This window comes from Schistocerca americana, chromosome 1 (genome assembly GCF_021461395.2).
Source record: "Schistocerca americana isolate TAMUIC-IGC-003095 chromosome 1, iqSchAmer2.1, whole genome shotgun sequence".
NCBI classification, from domain to species: Eukaryota; Metazoa; Arthropoda; class Insecta; order Orthoptera; family Acrididae; genus Schistocerca; species Schistocerca americana.
This window is the reverse complement of record NC_060119.1, coordinates 407,857,715-407,877,100: the sequence shown is the minus strand read 5'-3', so window position 1 is coordinate 407,877,100 and position 19,386 is coordinate 407,857,715.

Here is a 19,386-nt window from a genome sequence, read left to right as displayed (position 1 = left end):
TAGATGTAACATAATTTAAACGTGCTTCTTTTATGATCTTTTAAGATATTTTTCTAAAGCAAGAGAAGACAACTTCATTTCTTTAGCACTTCAAGTGTAGGTTCTTCCCGTAGCTGTTGTTGGATTCGCTGTTTGTAAAGGAGTATTTCCTGGGACATCTAATATATCTCTTGTTTGTGGATAGTATAAGACTGGGCTGGACCCTTTGGGTGTAAAAAATTATTGTATTTTTCTTCAATGCCACCAAGAGTCATCATATGCTACTGTCACAAAACTAGCAGCAATATTTTCCATATGTGACCATGTTATTTAGTTCAGTGTTGTCACATATTCAAGAGAATCATCCAGACTAAAATGATAAGGCTTGACAGTAATTTGACTCTCTGTGCAGGGTTTATATGAGTGAAACTTTTGTGTTCCCACAATCGCTTTTGTTTCAGTAAACTGAGGAAGTAAGTATTCGTTGGTCAGTCCATAGTCTTCTGTTGTGCAATATTCAAAGTCAGTGTTTTTTATTTTTTCCATGGCAAATACATAAAGTCATTTGGGTGTTAGGATTTGTTGGTCACATGGCCTTTGAAAGCTGGCTTCAGCAGCTAGCTGCTTGAAAGTTTCGCCATGGCCATTGCATGTACTCTTGCCATGGAATGTTGCAAAGAACTCCCACTTTGCCTCAACTTCAAAATCAGTTTCATCCAAACACAAATTAAGGAAGTTTTTCTTATTTTTATATTGTGTGGCATTGCCATCAGAAAAGTAAGTAATCTTTTTAAGTGCAAAAGGCAAGGTTTTGCTTTATGATTTCTAGCAGTTTTTTCTGGAATATATAGAAAGCGACTGTATTATGTTTCAGGCAATCTCATATGAAGACATACTGCACATGTTTTACTTTTCTCTCCCATTTATAATATATGATGAAAGGATGCAGTGTAGCTCAAGTGGTAGTCCAGTGGAATGATTGCGTTTCATCTTGTACTACGAAAGAGTAGTTTTCTGCAAAATCACAGTTCACTACTACATGGCCTTCAGTTAAATTGTCCTTGATTTCGCTGTAGTATTCTTTCTGCTGACTAGCTATAAATGAATGATTTTTTATCTTCATTAGAGTGTCCAAAAACTCATCCATCAAGTAATCAGTACTTTTAAAATTGCTTAAAATTGCACCCGTTACATCTAGGTGGCCATAAGTGGGGTAGTGGCCAAAACTAGAGCCTTGACCCTATATGAAAATCTCACGTTTTTTAAAAAATAAAAAGTGAATGTCGTATAAAATCGCAAGATTCTTAAGTTATTATTTTTTATATATTTTATTGTCACATTAAAATATTATTTAATGAATTAATAAACAATAAGAGGGTAATGTTGCAAAAAAGGCTAACATAATAATTTAAGCTTGTTAGGATTACATAGGCCTACCTTAGTATTCATTGCCTAGAAATAGTCTGCTTTTCACCTCATTAGTGTGTTTTGCGGTAGTAAAATATTATTTTATACAAGAACCCATTGAGATCCCGTCTTGAAATTTTGCATGCATGTAGTCACTTAGACTGGACAACACATATAATTTCTGTAAAAAATTCGAGGGTATGTATTTTGCAAATTTCAAAAAATGTTTTTTTGGAATAGTTTAAAATTTTCAGATTTAGCTAGTATAATCATGTTACATATCAAACTGAAGGGAATTTTTAGAGGAAAACAAAGGTGCAAGTATGAGCTCTCTAGTTTGTATAGTTTTTGAGCTACAGCATTTTAAAACAATCATCGATTGATTAGAAACAGAGGTTTTTTATTTTTAAACCCTTGAAACTCAAAAACCAAAGGACAGAAAAATTTGAAATTTCGAATTTAAACTACTGTTTGTGGGTACATTACCTGAGAAAAAATTCATCCAAATCTGGGATATCAAGGTTCAGATTGTTAGCTGATTTGAGATGGAATGACCCTGTCGACAAAAGATCGGACGAATTTCAGGAAGACAGGAAAATTTCGGCAATATTTACGCAAAATTTCGTATTTCTTGGATAATTAAAAGAACTGACGGATCTTTTGAATATTCGGAGGACCTGTCAACACTGTTCAATTGTTTATAGTGCCTGTGATAAGTAAAGAAACATTGCTCTAGCTCATTGTTATTTTAGCCAAAGATAAAACAATTCAAAGATTATGTTGCATCATGGAGGTAACAAAAGAAGGGTGTTCGCACTACAGACTAATAACAATGTACATTATTTTGAAGCCATAGTGGGCGGGGGTTGCCCCCATTTCAAATAGCCCAAAACATTAGTAGACTACTGTTTTAGATTACTACTTGTTCATTATTTCTGTCGTGTGCGTGCAACAACTGTTTTAAATACTAAAAATTATAGAGCTTACATAAATAACATAATGCCAAGAAGGTATTTTCGAACGTTTTACTGATCTTCAATGCGCATTTGCTCTAGTAATACGACATTTGGCCTTGTTAAAGTAACTTTTTTTCTTTTTTGCTGCTTCATTTCGTTAATCAAAAACAGATGGAAGTGGTGTGAAAAGCATTTAATGCTTGTTTGCTTACTGGTATCGGTACTTCTTAGCTTTCAACTCATATGGAAGAGAAAGAAAAGTAGTAGGTGAGTATGGAATGGGGGTAAGGAACGAAAGAGGAAGCCACATGGTAGAATTTTGCACAGAGCATAACTTAATCATAGCTAGCACTTGGTTTAAGAATCATGAAAGAAGATTGTATACGTGGAAGAGGCCTGGAAGGTTTTGGATAGATTATATAACGGTAAGACAGAGATTTAGGAACCAGGTTTTAAATTGTAAGGCATTTCCAGGGGCAGATGTGGACTCTTGACCACAATCTATTCGTTCTGAACTGTTGATTAAAACTGAAGAAACTGCAAAAAGGTAATAATTTAAGGAGATAGGGCCTGGATAAACTGAAAGAACCAGAGGTTGCAGAGATTTTCAGAGAGAGCATTAGGGAACGATTGACAAGAACGAGGGAAAGAAGTACAGTAGAAGAAGAATGGGTAGCTTTGAGAGATGAAGTAGTGAGCCAACAGAGGATCAAGTAGGTGAAAAGACGAGGGCTAGTAGAAACGCTTGGGTAACAAAAGGGACATAAAATTTTGTTGATGAAAGGAGAAAATATAAAAATGCACTAAATTAAGCAGGCTAAAAGGAATACAAGCGTCTCAGAAATGAGATCGACAGGAATAGCAATTTGGCTAAGCAGGGATGGCTACAGGACAAATGTAAGAATGTAGAGGCATATATCACTAGGGGTAAGATAGATACTGCCTAAAGGAAAATTAAAGAGATCTTTGGAGAAAAGAGAACCACTTGTATGAATATCTAGAGCTTAGATGGAAGACCATTTCTAAGCAAAGAAAGGTTGGTTGGTTTGAAGTCGGGAGAAGGGACCAAACTACGAGGTCATCGGTCCCTTGTTCCTAATAAAACAATGCCACAAGTGTGAGAATAAAACGGATGAAACATATGACACAAAACGGCAAGAAAGCAAAAGCCGCAAGAACGAAGGGAAGGCAACGAACACTAAAAGGAACAAAAGAGGACAAGAAAACAACAGAGACGTTAGAAACAGAAGAGAGTGAAACATGAAAGCAGATTACAGTGGCTGGCCAACCACGAGAATAAAAAGGGAAAGCCAGCCACTTCACAAGACACTAGGGTGGAGGACACAGAGGGACAAACCTACATAGAAGTATAAAACCCACTCTCACCGATAAAACGTAAAACTAAACTGTTCTCGAGGCATTGTCGCCCAACACCGAAGGCAGGGTGCTGGGAAAGTTAGAAGTCTGCCGCAGAGCGGCTAAAAGTGGGCAGCCCAGGAAGAGATGGACGACTGTCATTTGGGAGCCACAGCGACACTGAGGTGGGTCCTCGCGACGGAGTAGGTAACCATGCATTAGCTACGTAAGGCCAATGCAGAGCCGGCAGAGGACAATGATTCCCTGCAAGAGACCTGCTTGGAAGACTTCCACACATTCATAGTCTCCTTTATGAAATGCAGTTTGTTGTGCGTGCTGTTATGCCATTCCATCTTCCAAAGCCGGAAAACCCTGCAGTGTAAGACAGAATGCAGGTCAGCTTCGGAGATGCCTATTTCCAAAAGTGGTTTCCGCGACGCCTGTTTCGCCATCCTGTTGGCAAGTTCATTGCTGGGGATTCCGACGTGTCCTGGGGTCCACACAAGCACCATGGAACGGCGGGGCTGTTCCAGGGCATAGATGGACTCCTCAATGGACGCTACCAGAGGGTGGCGAGGGTAGCACTGGTCGATAGCTTGTAGGCTGCTCAGTGAGTCAGTACATAGAAGAAATGACTCGCCAGGACATGAGCGGATGTACTCGAGAGCACGAGATAAGGCCGCCAGCTCTGCAGTGAAAACACTACAACCAACTGGCAAGGAGTGCTGTTCAATATGTCCTCCATGAACATATGCGAAGCCTACGTGACCATCAGTCACTGAGCCGTCGATGTAAACCGCTTCAGAGCCCTGGAACACGTCAAGAATCGGGAGGAAGTGACAGTGGAGAGTGGCGGGGTTAGCGGAGTCCTTAGGGCCATCCAAAGGTCCAGACAAAGATGAGGCCGAGGCGTACACCATGGAGGTGCACGTGAACGGACCGCAAGTAGAGGTGGTAAGGGGAAGGACTCCAGTTCGGAGAGAAGGGACCGCACGCGAACCACAATCGTTAGCCCCGATCTGGGCCGCCGATGCGGGAGACGGACTGTCGCGGGTGGGAAAAGGAGACGGTAATTCGGATGCTCAGGGGAGCTATGAATGTGTGCTGCCTAACTGGCGAGCAGTTGCGCACGTCTGATCTGCAGTGGAGGGGACACCAGCCTCCACCAGGACGCTGGCCACCGGACTCGTCGTAAAAGCTATCGCTAATCGAACCCCACAGTGGTGCACAGGGTCGAGTAAATGCAATGCTGAAGGTGCTGACGAACCATAAACCACACTCCCATAGTCAATTCGGGATTGGACAAGGACTTTGTAGAGCTGCAGCAGCGTAGAGCGATCTGCACCCCAATTGGTGTTGCTCAGGCAACAGAGGGCATAGAGGTGCTGCCAGCACTTCTGCTTAAGCTGACGACGATGAGGGAGCCAAATCAAAAATGGCTCTGAGCACTATGGGACTTAACTGCCACGGTCATCAGTCCCCTAGAACTTAGAACTACTTAAACCTAACTAACCTAAGGACAGCACACAACACCCAGCCATCACGAGGCAGAGAAAATCCCTGACCCCGCCGGGAATCGAACCCGGGAACCCGGGCGGAGCCAAGTCAATCGAGCGTCGAAAACCAGTCCTAGGATTTGATATGTCTCCACTACAGTGAGTGGATTGTCATTAAGGTAAAGTGCAGGTTCCAGATGAACGGTACGACGCCGACAGAAGTGCATGACGCACGACTATGTAGCTGAAAACTGGAAGCAGCGGGCTAGAGTTCACGACTGCACCTTGTGGATGGCTCCCTGGGGGCACCGCTCAGCAACAACAGTATTGGAACAACAGTACGAAACGCAGAAGTCGTCTGCATACAGCGAAGGTGAGATGGAGAACCCGACAGTTGCTGCTAGACCGTTAATGGCCACTAAAAATAGAGAGACACTCAATACAGCGCCCTGCAGGACTCTATTCTCCTGGATATGGATGGAATTATGGGAGTCACCAACTTGGACATGGAAAGTACGGAGCGGCAGGAAGTTTTGGATAAAAACTGAGAGTGGTCCCCCGAGAGCCCTCTCATACAATGTGGCAAGGATACGATGTCGCCAATTCGTCTCGTATGCTTTACGTAAGTCAAAAAAGACGGCAATCAGGTGTTGTCGTCTGGAAAAGGCTGTTCGGATGGCAGACTCGATGGACGCAAGATTATCAGTGGTAGAGCGACCCTGGCGGAAACCGCCCTGACATGGAGCAGGCAAAGCCACGTGATTCCAGGACCCAACCCAACCGCTGACATGCCATACGTTCCAGCAGCTTACAAAGAACGTTGGTGAGGCTGAAGGGCCGATAGCTATCCACATCAAGCGGGATTTTACAGGGTTTGAGCACCGGAATGATGGTGCTCTCCCGCCATTGCGATGGAAAGATGCCATCGCACCAGAGCCGGTTGAAGCTGACGATAAGATGTCGCTTGTAGTCAGATGAGAGATGTTTAAACATCTGGCGTGGATGAGATCAGGCCCAGAAGCTGTGTTGGGGCAATGTGCAAGGACGCTGAGGAGCTCCCACTCTGTAAACGGAGCGTTATAGGATTCACTGCAGCGTGTAGTGGATGAGAGGACGTTCCCCTCCAGCCGCCGTTTGAGTGTGCGAAAGGCTGGGGGAGTAATTCTCCGACACAGAGGTTTGAGCAAAGTGCTCAGCAATCACGTTTGCGTCGGTACATAACTCGCCATTTATGGTAACACTGGGGACAGCTGTTGGGGCCTGGTACCCAAAAGAGATCTTTGCCCAGGCTTCAGAAGGTGACGTGTGGCACACAATGGTGGAGACGTATATCTCCCAACACTGCTGTTTCTGTTGTTTGATAAGGTAGCGAACACGGGCACGGAGCCATTGAAAAGCTGTGAGGTGCTTCAGAGAAGGGTGCCGCGTATGCCACTGTACAGCTCGCTAACGCTATTTAATTGCTTCAGCGACTTCTGGCGACCACCAAAGGACTGCCTTACGCCTCGGGCAGCCTAAAGAGCGAGGGATCGCGTTTTCTGCCGCTGAAACAATTGTGCTTGTCACTGCTCAACCATCACATCGATGTTACCGTGTGACGGAAATTCAGCGGTGACAGTAGAGGTGAAAGTTCCCCATTCCGCCTTGTTCAGAGCCCATCTGGCGTCCGTGTGCCTGGCGCTGGGGCAGTGACAAGAAGATGAGGAAGTGGTCACTACCACACAGGTCATTATGTGCTCTCCAGTGGATAGATGGGAGAAGTTCTGGGCTGCAAATTGATAAATCAATGGCCGAGTAACTACCATGAGCCACACTGAAATGTGTGGCGACCACAGTATTTAAGAGGCAGAGGTCGAATTGCGACAGTTAAGTTTCGACATCTCTGTCTCGGCCAGTAAGCATGGTACCACCCCACAAGGGGTTATGGGCATTAAAATCTCCCAGAAGTAGGAAAGGTTTATGGAGTTGATCAATTGGTGCAGCTAATACATTTAGGGGTACTGCACTGTCTGGAGGAAGATATACATTGCAGACAGTTATTTCCTGTGTCGTCTTTATTCTGACAGCCACAGCTTCATGAGGGGTTTGATGGGGCACATGTTCACTACAGACCGAGTTTAGGACATAAACGCAAACTCCAGTTGACAATCGATTATAGTCGCTATGGTTCCTGTAATATCCCTTATGGCTGTGGAGGGCAGGGTTGGGCATTGCTGGGAACCATGTTTCCAAGAGGGCAATGCAGATAGCAGGTGTAAAACTTAACAGTTGCCCTAGCTCAACCAGGCGGTGGAAAGAACCTCCGCAATTCCACTGGAGGATGACATCGTGAGACTGGAAAGGCATGGAATATTCAGTGGGGCAGTTTACGCCTCTGAGTCACCTGCTGCCACAGATCTATTGCCTGAGCCGTCTATGACCATTGTGTCTGAGGTTCTGGCGAGATCTAGGTTCTCAGCAGAAGCAAAAATCTCCACCCCCATCCTCAGCAGCAGAGCTTGTAGGTAAGGGTGGTGTGGGTGCCACCGCAATTTCCTTGGTCTTAGGGGTTTTATTTTTGGATTTCTCTCGCTGCTCCTTGGGTTTCCCGGCTGGGAGAACTTCACTGGCTCAGTCTCCTGGACTGAGGATGAGCGTGAAGTCCTACAACCAGTTGCTTTTGGGCTCTTCAGCCACTGGCGGGTGTCATCTTTCCCACTAGAAGAAACCTGGGAAGGGAGTGGCCCAAAGGACCCCTTTCTAGCGAGAGAAACTGGAGAAGACTTACGCTTCTCCTACCTAGAAGTGGGGACGACCATCCCCAATGGTTGGGGTGTGGGTGTTGCTCCTGAAGTAGGTGGTGCAGAGCAACAGGGAGGGAAATGCCCCCCACCATCAAGGGTGCATGTGTAGTCTTCTGGCTCTGTGATGTGATCTGGGTTGGTGGAGCTGATGGAGCCAGAACTGTCGTAGCGGCGGCGTAAGGCGATGTCATATGCACAGGATGCAGGCGTTCAAATGTTCTCTTAGCCTCAGTTTAGGTAAGTCGGTCCAGGGTCTTGTACTCCATGATTTTCCTTTCTTTCTGGAGAATCCTGCAGTCAGCCGAGCAAGGTGAATGGTGCTCTCCGCAGTTGACACAGATGGGAGGCAGGACACATGGAGTATAGGCATATGATTGGCTTCCGCAATCTCGGCATGTGACGCTGGAAGTACGGCGGGAAGACATATGAATGAACTTCCAGCACTTAAAGCACCGCATTGGAGGAGGGATATAGGGCTTTACATCACACCGATAGACCATCACCTTGACCTTCTCGGGCAATGTATCACCCTCAAAGGCCAAGATGAAGGCACCGGTGGCAACCAGATTATCCTTCGGACCCCGTTGGACACGCTGGACGAAATGTACACCTCGCCACTCTAAATTGGCGTGCAGCTCATCGTCGGACTTCAAAAGAAGGTCTTTGTGAAATATGATACCCTGGACCATATTTGAGCTCTTATGGGGCATGATGGTTACAGAAACATCCCCCAGATTGTCACAAGCGAGTAACTCCCGTGACTGGGCAGAGGATGCTGTTTTGATCAAGACTGACTCAGATCTCATTTTGGACAATCCCTCCACCTCCCCCAACTTGTCCTCTAAATGCTCAACAAAAAACTGAGGCTTCATCATCATGAAAGATTCCCAATCAGCTCTCGAACGTACAAGGTGCTGGGGTGAATAAGATCCACTGCCATCCTTAGCCTGACGTTCCTCCCATGGTGTGGCCAGGGAGGGGAACGATTTGTGGTCGTTCTTTTGTGTGTTGAATTGAGCTCGTAATCGCTTAGAGACTGCTGGTGTTTCACCACCAGCATGAGATGATGGACTACACTTCATTACGTATCATCCATCCTGATGCCACTCACTCCAACCAGGGGCCCTTCCCACGGGCGCCACCCAGCCACAGCAAAAGCCACCTGGCAGGATGGCCATTGCCAGGAGTCCAGATGCCCCAGGGGGATGGACATCTGCCCCGTGGCATACTTGGGGCGTTAACAGTGCAGGCATCAGCATACCGATCCCTGCGTGATCAGGGGGCTACAATCAAGAGGGTACATGGCGGCCCCACCACAACCGACTGGGTACCGTGCTGGGTATCAGGTGCAAAGAAGTCCATGGTCATCGTCAACGCAGAAATTGACACTTCATAGTGCATGGTGTAAAACGCACCCAGGAAGGTGCCCTCGCCCAAGAGATGGAGAATAGGCAGGACTGCAATGTGACGACGAGAAAGTGGACTAAAGATCTCAATGCATGATGGACACGATGCACCTTGTAATGCGCCCTTCCCCAATTGGCTCGCTCTTCGGGAAAATTTTGAAGAATGGAAGTCAAATCCTACAGGGGAACATCACATGAAGGCCAAAACGTGTGAAACTCCTTTTAATCACCTCGTACGACAGGCAGGAATACCTTGGGCCTATTCTAACCTCTAGACCGACACAGGGGTGGGGGTGGGGGGGGGGGGGGGAGCAAAGAAAGGAAGGCAGAAAGGTGGAAGGAGTATACAAAGGATCTATACAAAGGTAATGTACTTGAGGGTAATATTATGGAAATGAAGAGAATGTAGATGAAAATGAAATGGGAGACATGATACTACATGAAGAGTGTGACAGAGCACTGAAAGACCTAAGTCGTAACAAGAGCCTGGGAGTAGACAAAATTCCATTAGAACTATTGATAGCCTTTGGAGAGCCGGCCATGACAATACTCTACCATCTGGTGAGCAAGATGTATGAAATAGGCGAAATACCCTCAGACTTCAAGAAGAACATAATAATTCAAATCCCAAAGAATGCAAATGTTGACAGGTGTGAAAATTACCTATCAGTCAATTTAATAAGTCTCGGGTGCAAAATACTAACCCCTATATAGACGAATGGAAAAACGGAGAGAAGGCGAACTCGGAGTAGATCAGTTTGCATTCCGCAGAAATGTTGGAAAACGTGAGGCAATACTGCTCCTGCGAATTATTTTAGAACATAGATTAAGGAAAGGCAAACCTACCTTTCTAGCATCTGTAGGCTTACAGAAAGCTTTTTACGATGTGGACTGGAATACTCTCTTCCAAATTCTGAAGGTGCCAGGGGTCAAATACACGGAGCGAAAGCTATTTTCAATTTGTACAGAAACTAGATGGCAGTTATGAGTTGAGGGGCACGAAAGGGAAGCAGTGATTGAAAAGGGAGTGAGACAGGATTGTAGCCTATCCCCGATGTTTTCAATCTGTATATTGAGCAAACAGTAAAGCAAACAAAAGAAAAATTTGTAGTAGGAATTAAAATCCATGAAGAAGAAATAAAAATTTTTGAGGTTTGCCAACGACATTGCAATTCTGTCAGAGACAGCAAAGCACCTGGAAGAGCTATTGAATGGAATGGAGAGTGTCTTGAAAGGAGGATGTAAGATGAATATCAACAGAAGCAAAACGAGAATAACGGAATGTAGTCGAATTAAATCAGATGATGCTGAGGGAATTAGATTAGGAAATGAGACACTTAAAGGAGTAGATGAGTTTTGCTATTTGGGAAGCAACTGATGATGGTCGAAGTAGAGAGGATATAAAATGTAAACTGACAATGACAAGGAAAGCATTTCTGAAGAAGGGAAGTCTGTTATCATCGAGTGTAGATTTAAGTGTCAGGAGGGCTTTTCTGAAAGTATTTATATGGAGGGTAGCCACGTATGGAAGTGAAACATGGACGATAAATTGTTTAGACAAGAAGACATAGAAGTTTTCGAAATGTGGTACTAAAGAGCAATGCTACAGATTAGATGGGTAGATCACATAGCTAGTAAGAAGGTGCTGAATAGAATTGGGGAGAAGAGGAATTTGTGGCACAACTTGACTAGAAAAAGGGATCGGTTGGTAGGACATGTTCTGAGGCATCAAGGGATCATCAATTTAGTATTGAGGGAAGCGTGGAGGCTAAAACTGGTAGAAGGAAACCAAGGCATGAATACACTACACAGATTCAGAAGAAGGTAGGTTGCAGTAGTTACTCGGAGATGAAGAAGCTTGCACAGGGTAGAGTAGCCCGGAGAGCTGCATCAAACCAGTCTCTGGACTGAAGACCACAACAACAACAACAACAACAACAACAACTGTCAGTTTTTCAGGAATAACCAGACATAGCCGAATTGAAATGTACGTCTACATTGATCATCTGCTTGATTTTACTTTTGAATTTCATTTCGAGGTTTTCAAAGTATACAGGGTGGTCTATTGATCGTGACCGGGTCAAATATCTCACGAAATAAGCGTCAAACGAGAAAACTACAAAGAACGAAACTTGTCTAGCTTGAAGAGGGAAACCAGATGGCGCTATTGTTGGCCCGCTAGATGGCGCTGCCATAGGTCAAACGGATATCAAAAGCGTCTTTTTATAAATAGGAACCCCCATTTTTTATTACATATTCGTGTAGTACGTAAAGAAATATGAATGTTTTAGTTGGACCACTTTTTTCGCTTTGTGATAGATGGCGCTGTAATAGTCACAAACATATGGCTCACAATTTTAGACGAACAGTTGGTAACAGGTAGGTTTTTTTAAATTAAAATACAGAACGTAGGTACGTTTGAACATTTTATTTCGATTGTTCCAATGTGATACATGTATCTTTCTGAACTTATCATTTCTGAGAACGCATGCTGTTACAGAGTGATTACCTGTAAATACCACATTAATGCAATAAATGCTCAAAATGATGTCCGTCAAACTCAATGCATTTGGCAATAGGTGTAACGACACTCCTCTCAACAGCGAGTAGTTCGCCTTCCGTAATGTTCGCACATGCATTGACAATGCACTGACGCATGTTGTCAGGCGTTGTCGGTGGATCATGATAGCAAATATCCTTCAACTTTTCCCACAGAAAGAAATCCGGGGACGTCAGATCTGGTGAACGTGCGGGACATGGTACTGTGCTTCGACGACCATTTCACCTGTCATGAAATACCGCTTCGTTCGCACGCGAGCTATGTACCGGACATCCATCATGTTGGAAGTACATCGCCATTCTGTCATGCAGTGGAACATCTTGTAGTAACATCGGTAGATCATTAGGTAGGAAATCAGCATACATTGCACCATTACATTGCCATCGATATAATGGGGGCCAATTATCCTTCCTCCCATAATGCCGCACCATACTCCTCTGATGTTCCGCTTGTCTCAGCCATCGTGGATTTTCCGTTGCCCAATAGTGCATACGTATTATGCCGGTTTACGTTACCGCTGTTGGTGAATGACGCTTCGTCGCTAAATAGAACGCGTGCAAAAAATCTGTCATCGTCCCGTAATTTCTCTTGTGCCCAGTGGCCCTGTTGATATCCGTATGACCTATGGCAGCGCCATCTAGCGGGCCAACCATAGCGCCATCTGGTTTGCCCCTTCAAGCTAGACGAGTTTCGTTCTTTGTAGTTTCTTCGTTTGATGCTTATTTCGTGAGATATTTGGCCGGTCACTGTCAATGGACCACCCTGTATAAGTCTATACCACGCATTGTGATATACCAGTAGTTAGTTAGTTCCATGTTCCATGTATCATTTGCACGATAAATCGTAATGATATGGAACGAATCATTGTGTATTGAGATAATTTTTTTTTTTTGTAAATATGTCTCCATGCTGATCTTTTATTAGTCTTTGCGTTTTTTAAATCAAAGACCGACAGACGTTAGTCAGTAATTCCTACCCATCACCACCTACACGTTACGGTAATATATAACCTTCTGCGGACTAGGAGGAGTTATCAAAGAGATTTTCAGTTTAGTTTCAAATTTTACTTTGCTGTGTGTGTCAGTTATTTATATCAATGGGTGTGTAATAAGAACTTTTGGTTGCAGTTATATGCACCCCTATTTGTGCTACAGGCAACCTTACATTCATTACGCCACGAAAAAACGCCACGTGAAACGGATAGATTGCTTCTCACACGCCGAGCACAAGCCACGTGAAAGGAAAAGTGTGTTCACATGAATTTTCAGCCAAAGCACAGCACACACTAATCCATACAATTATCGACGTAAGACTCACGCACCCATGACCGCTGTCTCCGGTTGTTCTATCCAGAATCTTTTTAAAGGGGGAGGAAATGTGGACAGTGAATAACAATTATCGGCGAGAGGAATTTAGGGCAGCAGATGCTGCCTCAACAATCAGCGCGGTTACGTAGACGTGTGTTGTGCGGGGACGAGGCCGTTGATATAGTGTGACTCGGATGTCGGAGCATCTGCGCCTTGGAAGGCAACGAAAAACACAGGATAGAAGAGAAAGAACGAACACTAAGTTCAGTAAGGCAAATCTAAAGTGAAATGTCAGAAATAAATCATTACAATGAAAGTAAACAGTGCAACAATAATTCATGTATACAAAAGTAAATACTGCTTGAACTACTCCACTCACGAGTGAAACGCGATTCCTTTAAACTTTACATTACGATCGGATCGATTAGTAACACGTAAGCAACGCAAGGTACGTTTTTGGTGAAACAACTACGTCTACACACAATCAATGCACCCAACGCTGCCTAAACTGGGCACGGGCACATCTGAGTGACGCCATGGGGAATGATCATAGCGGTGAACCTGACGTTTTGTGCTAGTTAAGATTCCGGACATCGGCTTCAAGTTTGAGACGTAATGACACTTCCTTATTTCTTTCACCTCCATGTGTTACATTATACTCAAGTGATCAACGGGTTTCTTAATGTGGCTCACATGCACATTGTTATTTCACGCTTACAGCACTGAGGTGCGTCGATGATATTCTACACCCCGTTTTGTTGCCCTTCACGGCAAGCCATCCTGGGCTTACACTTCAGCAAGATGATGCCCGCTCACACACGACGAGAGTTTCTTCTGCTTGTCTTCATAGTTGCCACAAAGGAATTATCCGAATGGAACGAATATCGGTACATGCAATGTACTTGTACAAACAAACAAATGATTACAGTTTTAAAACAAATGGTTCAAATGGCTCTGAGCACTGTGGGACTCAACATCTGAGGTCATCGGGGCAGGATTCGAACCTGCGACCGTAGCGGTCGCGCGGTTCCCGACTGTAGCGCCTAGAACCGCTCGGCCACTCCGGCCGGCAGTTTTAAAACAAATGGATGCTTTACTCAAGAGAAAGAGCTTCATAAATTGAGCAAGTCAGCAACCAGTTGATCCATCACTGGCCCTCATGTAAGTAGTTATTCAGTTTGGCATTGATTGACGAGTTGTTGAATATCCTCTTGAGGGTTATCGTTCCAAATTCTATCCAATTAGCGCGTTCGATCGTCAAATCCCGAGATGGATCGAGAGCACTGCCCAGACGCTATCATCTAGGGAGAGATCCAGCGACCTCACTAGTCAAGGCAGTGTTAAGTAAGCATGAAGACAAGCAGTAGAAACTCTCGCCGTGTGCTAGCGGACATTATTTTACTGAAATGTAAGCTGGGGATGGCTTGCCATGAAGGACAACAAAATGGAGAGTATAATGTCGCCGACGTATCACTGCGCTGTAAGAGTGCCAAGGATGACAACCAAAGTGGTCCTGATATGAAGCCGGCCGGAGTGGCCGAGCGGTTCTAGGCGCTACAGTCCGGAACCGCGCGACCGCTACGGTGGCAGGTTCGAATCCTACCTAGGGCATGGATGTGTGTGATGTCCTTAGGTTAGTTAGGTTCAAGTAGTTCTAAGTTCTAGGGGACTCATGACCACAGCAGTTAAGCCCCATAGTGCTCAGAGCCATTTGAACCATTTGAACCTGATGTGAAATGAAATGGCACCTCAGATCATCAATCCCGTTTGTCAGGCCGAATTTTGGGTGACAGTCTGGTTGGTATCCCACCACTGTTCAGGGCATCTCCAGACACGTCTCTGGTCCGGAATCTCATTGACTGGAGTAGGATTGTCTTCAGTGATGAGTCCTGAATTTAGCCCTGATAACCACTGCTTGTCTTTGTGCTTCTCAAACCCTACTTTGGATAGCAAGTTCTCCGGATCTCTCCCCAACTGAGAACATTTGGAGCATTATGGGCACAGTCCACAAACCAGCTCGGGATTTTGACGATCTAACGAGCCAATTGGACAGAGTTTGGCTCGATATCGCCCAAGAGGACATCCAACAACTTTGTCAGTCAATGCCAAGCTGAACAGTTGCTTGTATAAGGGTCAGAGATAGACCAACACGTTATTGGCTTGCTCAATTTGAGAAGCTTTTTCTCTTGAATAAATCATCTAATTATTCTGAATTTGTAGACATTTACTTGTCTGCACATGCACATCATATCTAGCGACTTTCACCCCATTCGAATATTTCCTTCACTGTGCGTGATGTTTTTGTCTTTGTGCGAGTGTTGACACATCAAAAGAAATATTAACACAAAGAACAACTATATGAAAACATCAACAACACCTCAGCAACAAAAAACTGAAAAAAGATGAATTGGTATCGGAAATTTCACTTAATAGCTCTAACAAAGTCAACAATACCAAGAACTCGCATATAACTTGAAAATCCGATGTCGGAAATTTCACTTTACTTTTTATAGCTTAAAGAACACAGCACCACAAACAAACAAAAATCTACAAAAAATGGGTGTCGGTAATTTCACTTGACCTATATAGCCCAAATAAAGTCCATGACACCAAGAACCGGTACACAACTCCAAAACCGAATGGTGGAAATTTCACTTGATCTACACAACACAAACGAAGCCCATAGCAACAACAAACCAGAACTAACATTATCGAAATCCAACAGTCTTTTGAAAAGGATAGTCGCTACTCACCTTACAGTGGAGATGCTGAGTCGCAGATAGGCACAACAAAACGACTGTCACAAATAAGCTTTCGGCCAACAACGCCTTTGGCAAAACTAAAAACACACACACACACACACACACACACACACACACACACACACAACCCCCCCCCCCCCCCCACACACACACATTCACGCAAGTGCAACTCACACACAAATGACTGCAGTCTCTGGCAGCTGAAGCCACACTGCAAGTGGCAGCAGTAGTGTATGATGGGAGTGGCAACTGTGTGGTGGTAAGGAGGTGGCTGTGGCAGGGAGGGGGGAATCGATAGTAGGGTAGGGGTTGGGAACAGTGAAGTGCATCTGGGGAGTGCACAGGGATGAGGTGAGGAGAGGGTAGGGCAGTTAGGTGCAGTCAAGAGGTTAGATGATGGGCAGGGGAGAGGTGGGGCGTAAGGGAGAAGTAAAAAGACTGGGTGCGTTGGGGAAATGAGAGCTATGAATTGCTGGCATGGAAACAGGGAAGGGGCTGCATGGGTGAGGACAATGACTAACGAAGATTCACACTGGGAGGGTTACGGGAATGTAGAATATATTGTAGGGAGAGTTCCCACCTGCACAGTTCGGAAGAGCTGGTGTTGGTGGGAAGGATCCACATGGCACAGGTTGTGAAGCAGCCATTGAAATGAAGAAGTCATGTTGGGCAGCGTGCTCAGCAACGAGGTGATCCACTTGTTTTTTGGCCACAGTTTGTCAGTGACTATTCATGTGGTCAGACAGCTTGTTGGTTGTCATGACAACTTAGAATGCAGCACAGTAGTTGCAGCTTAACTTGTAGTTCACATGGCTGGTTTCACAGGTAGCCCTGCCTTTGATGGGATAGGTGATGTTTGTGACCAGACTGGAGTAGGTGGTGGTAGGATGTATGGGACAAGTCCTGCATGTAGGTCTATTACAGGGATATGAACCATGTGGTAAGGAGTTGGGAGCAGGGTTCATGTAGGGATGGACGAGTATATTGAGTATGGTAGGTTCGGTGGATGGTGGAATACCACTGTGGGAGAGGTAGGAAGGATAGTGGACTTCTCATATCAGGGCACAATGAGAGGTAGTCTAAACCCTGGCACAGAATGTAATTCAGTTGCTTCAGTCCTGGATGGTACTGTGTTATGAGGAGCATGCTCCTCTATGGCTGGATGGTGAGACTTGGACAGGTGGTGGGAGACTAAAAAGATAAGGCATGGGAGATTTTTTTTGGTACAATGTTGGGATGATAATTACAGTATGTGAAGGCTTCAGTGAGACCGTCGGTATATTTCGAGAGGGACCACTCGTCACTGCAGATGCGATAACCACGCATTGATAGGCTGCATGGAAGGGACTTCTTAGTATGGAACAGATAGCAGCTGTCGAAGTGGAGATATTGCTGCTTGTTTGTAGTGTTGATATGCATACTGATGTAGTCATCTTTGAGGTGGAGGTCAACGTCTAGGAAGGTGGCTTGTTGGACTTCGGAGGACTAGGTGAAGCAAACTAGGAAAGGAATATGGAAAGGGTGTCTTCATCCTGTATCCAGATCGCAAAGATGTCATCAATAAATCTGAACCAGGTGAGGGGTTTACGATTCTGGGTGTTTATGAAGGATTCCACTAGATGGCCCATGATTAGGATGGCATAGGATGGTGCCATGTGGGTGACCATAACTGTGGGTGATGATATAGTCGGTCATGGTTGGTTTGGAATGCGTTGGGCGTTGGGAAGGGCAGAGTTCAATAGCAGTAAGGCCATGGGCATTAGGGAAGTTAGTGAAATGCTTGGGCTAGCAGGACAGAGCGGATTCGGTTGTGGAAAGGGGGCAAAATAAGTTGCTGCCAGTTGCACTCAACATATAAACTTTATTTATCAACACACAATATTACAACAAGGACGTAAAACACTCAAAACTTTAATCAATCTCCTTTGATTAACTCTAGATTGGCTGAAGGCCACGCTCAAAATTCAAGACACAAGGCCTAAGCAAGAAATTGAAATACAAGGTTCTTCTGGAGGTTTCACCCAAACATATTTTCTAAATCTTCAGTCTAAATAGGCTAAAGGCCTTAGCAATTTAAATTTAATGGAACTTGGCTGGAGGCCGCATATTGAGCTATAAGAAGAGTTTCAATCTAAAGGCAGAAGGCCGTATCTTAAAACATTTCATATAAAATTCGGTTCAAAGCCCCTATAAAGAATAACAATCTCATGTCTTAAGGGCAAGACAAAAACATTAATTTAAGAGATATCAATACTCGGCTGAAGGTCACATATCTAGGCTTAAAGCATAGAAAAGGAGTTTCAATTTAAAAGGCAGAAGGCCTTATCTTGAAAACATCTCATGTGAAATTCGGCTGAAGGCCTCATATAAAGGAATAACAATCTCATGGCTTAAGGGCAAGACAAGGGCATTAATTTAAGAGATACTGATACTCGGCTGAAGGCCACACATCAACCAAATAACTAAAACCCAAACAGGGAAATTACTATGTAACACACAAGGAACGGCGCTCATAAGTTTCCAAGGGTCGGCCTGAGATTGTAACACGCCCGTATAGGTGAGACAGGCAGCCTGTCCAACGACTTCTTAAACTGAAGGCAACCCAACCGACAGACAGCCAACCAACCGACTAATCAACAAGATCAGTTCCGCTCCACCCAACCAGCAAAACGACCACAAGATTTCAATACAATGACACACAGAATATTGGCGCCCACAACTACCAACAACACCTCAGCTGTCGAACTACACGCCACGCTGAGGAAAATACACTGCCGAAAACTACGTCAACGACCAGGGCAGGTAACCGGAACGTAAATGGCCACAAGGCAGAAAATATCGCTGGTCAACTTCAATAACAGGGAATGAATTAAGTTAAACTCCACAGGAAGACGGCTGTGATCTTAGCCAACTTGAATAAACATACGTTGCTGCTCGCCGGAATGACCCAAAAGCGACAAGCAGGATCAAACTAAGAAATGTAAACAGTTGAGGCTCGATAGTAGGTTAAGTGACGACTCAACTTCCATGTCCAAGATCGGTGGGCGACGAACTTCGTAGCACTCGCAAGCAGCACCTCACACTCCAACCGCGCGTGCACACCGCCAGCGCCCCGGCCAGTGTTCGTGCGACGGAGACTTCCCTGCTGCTCCACGCCAACCGACCGAGTGGTCACACACCGTCCAGTTGGAAACTATATCCGCCACACCAAAGATAGTACAGCAAGCAGCACTAGTATCGATACACGCTGCTGCTGCCACTCATGGAGAGGACAGCAACATTATCACGATAACCGCAGGAGAAATAAAACCACAGGACTGCAACCAAGATTTAACCCAAGGTCTACCTTACGCTATTCGTGTTACCACTCTATA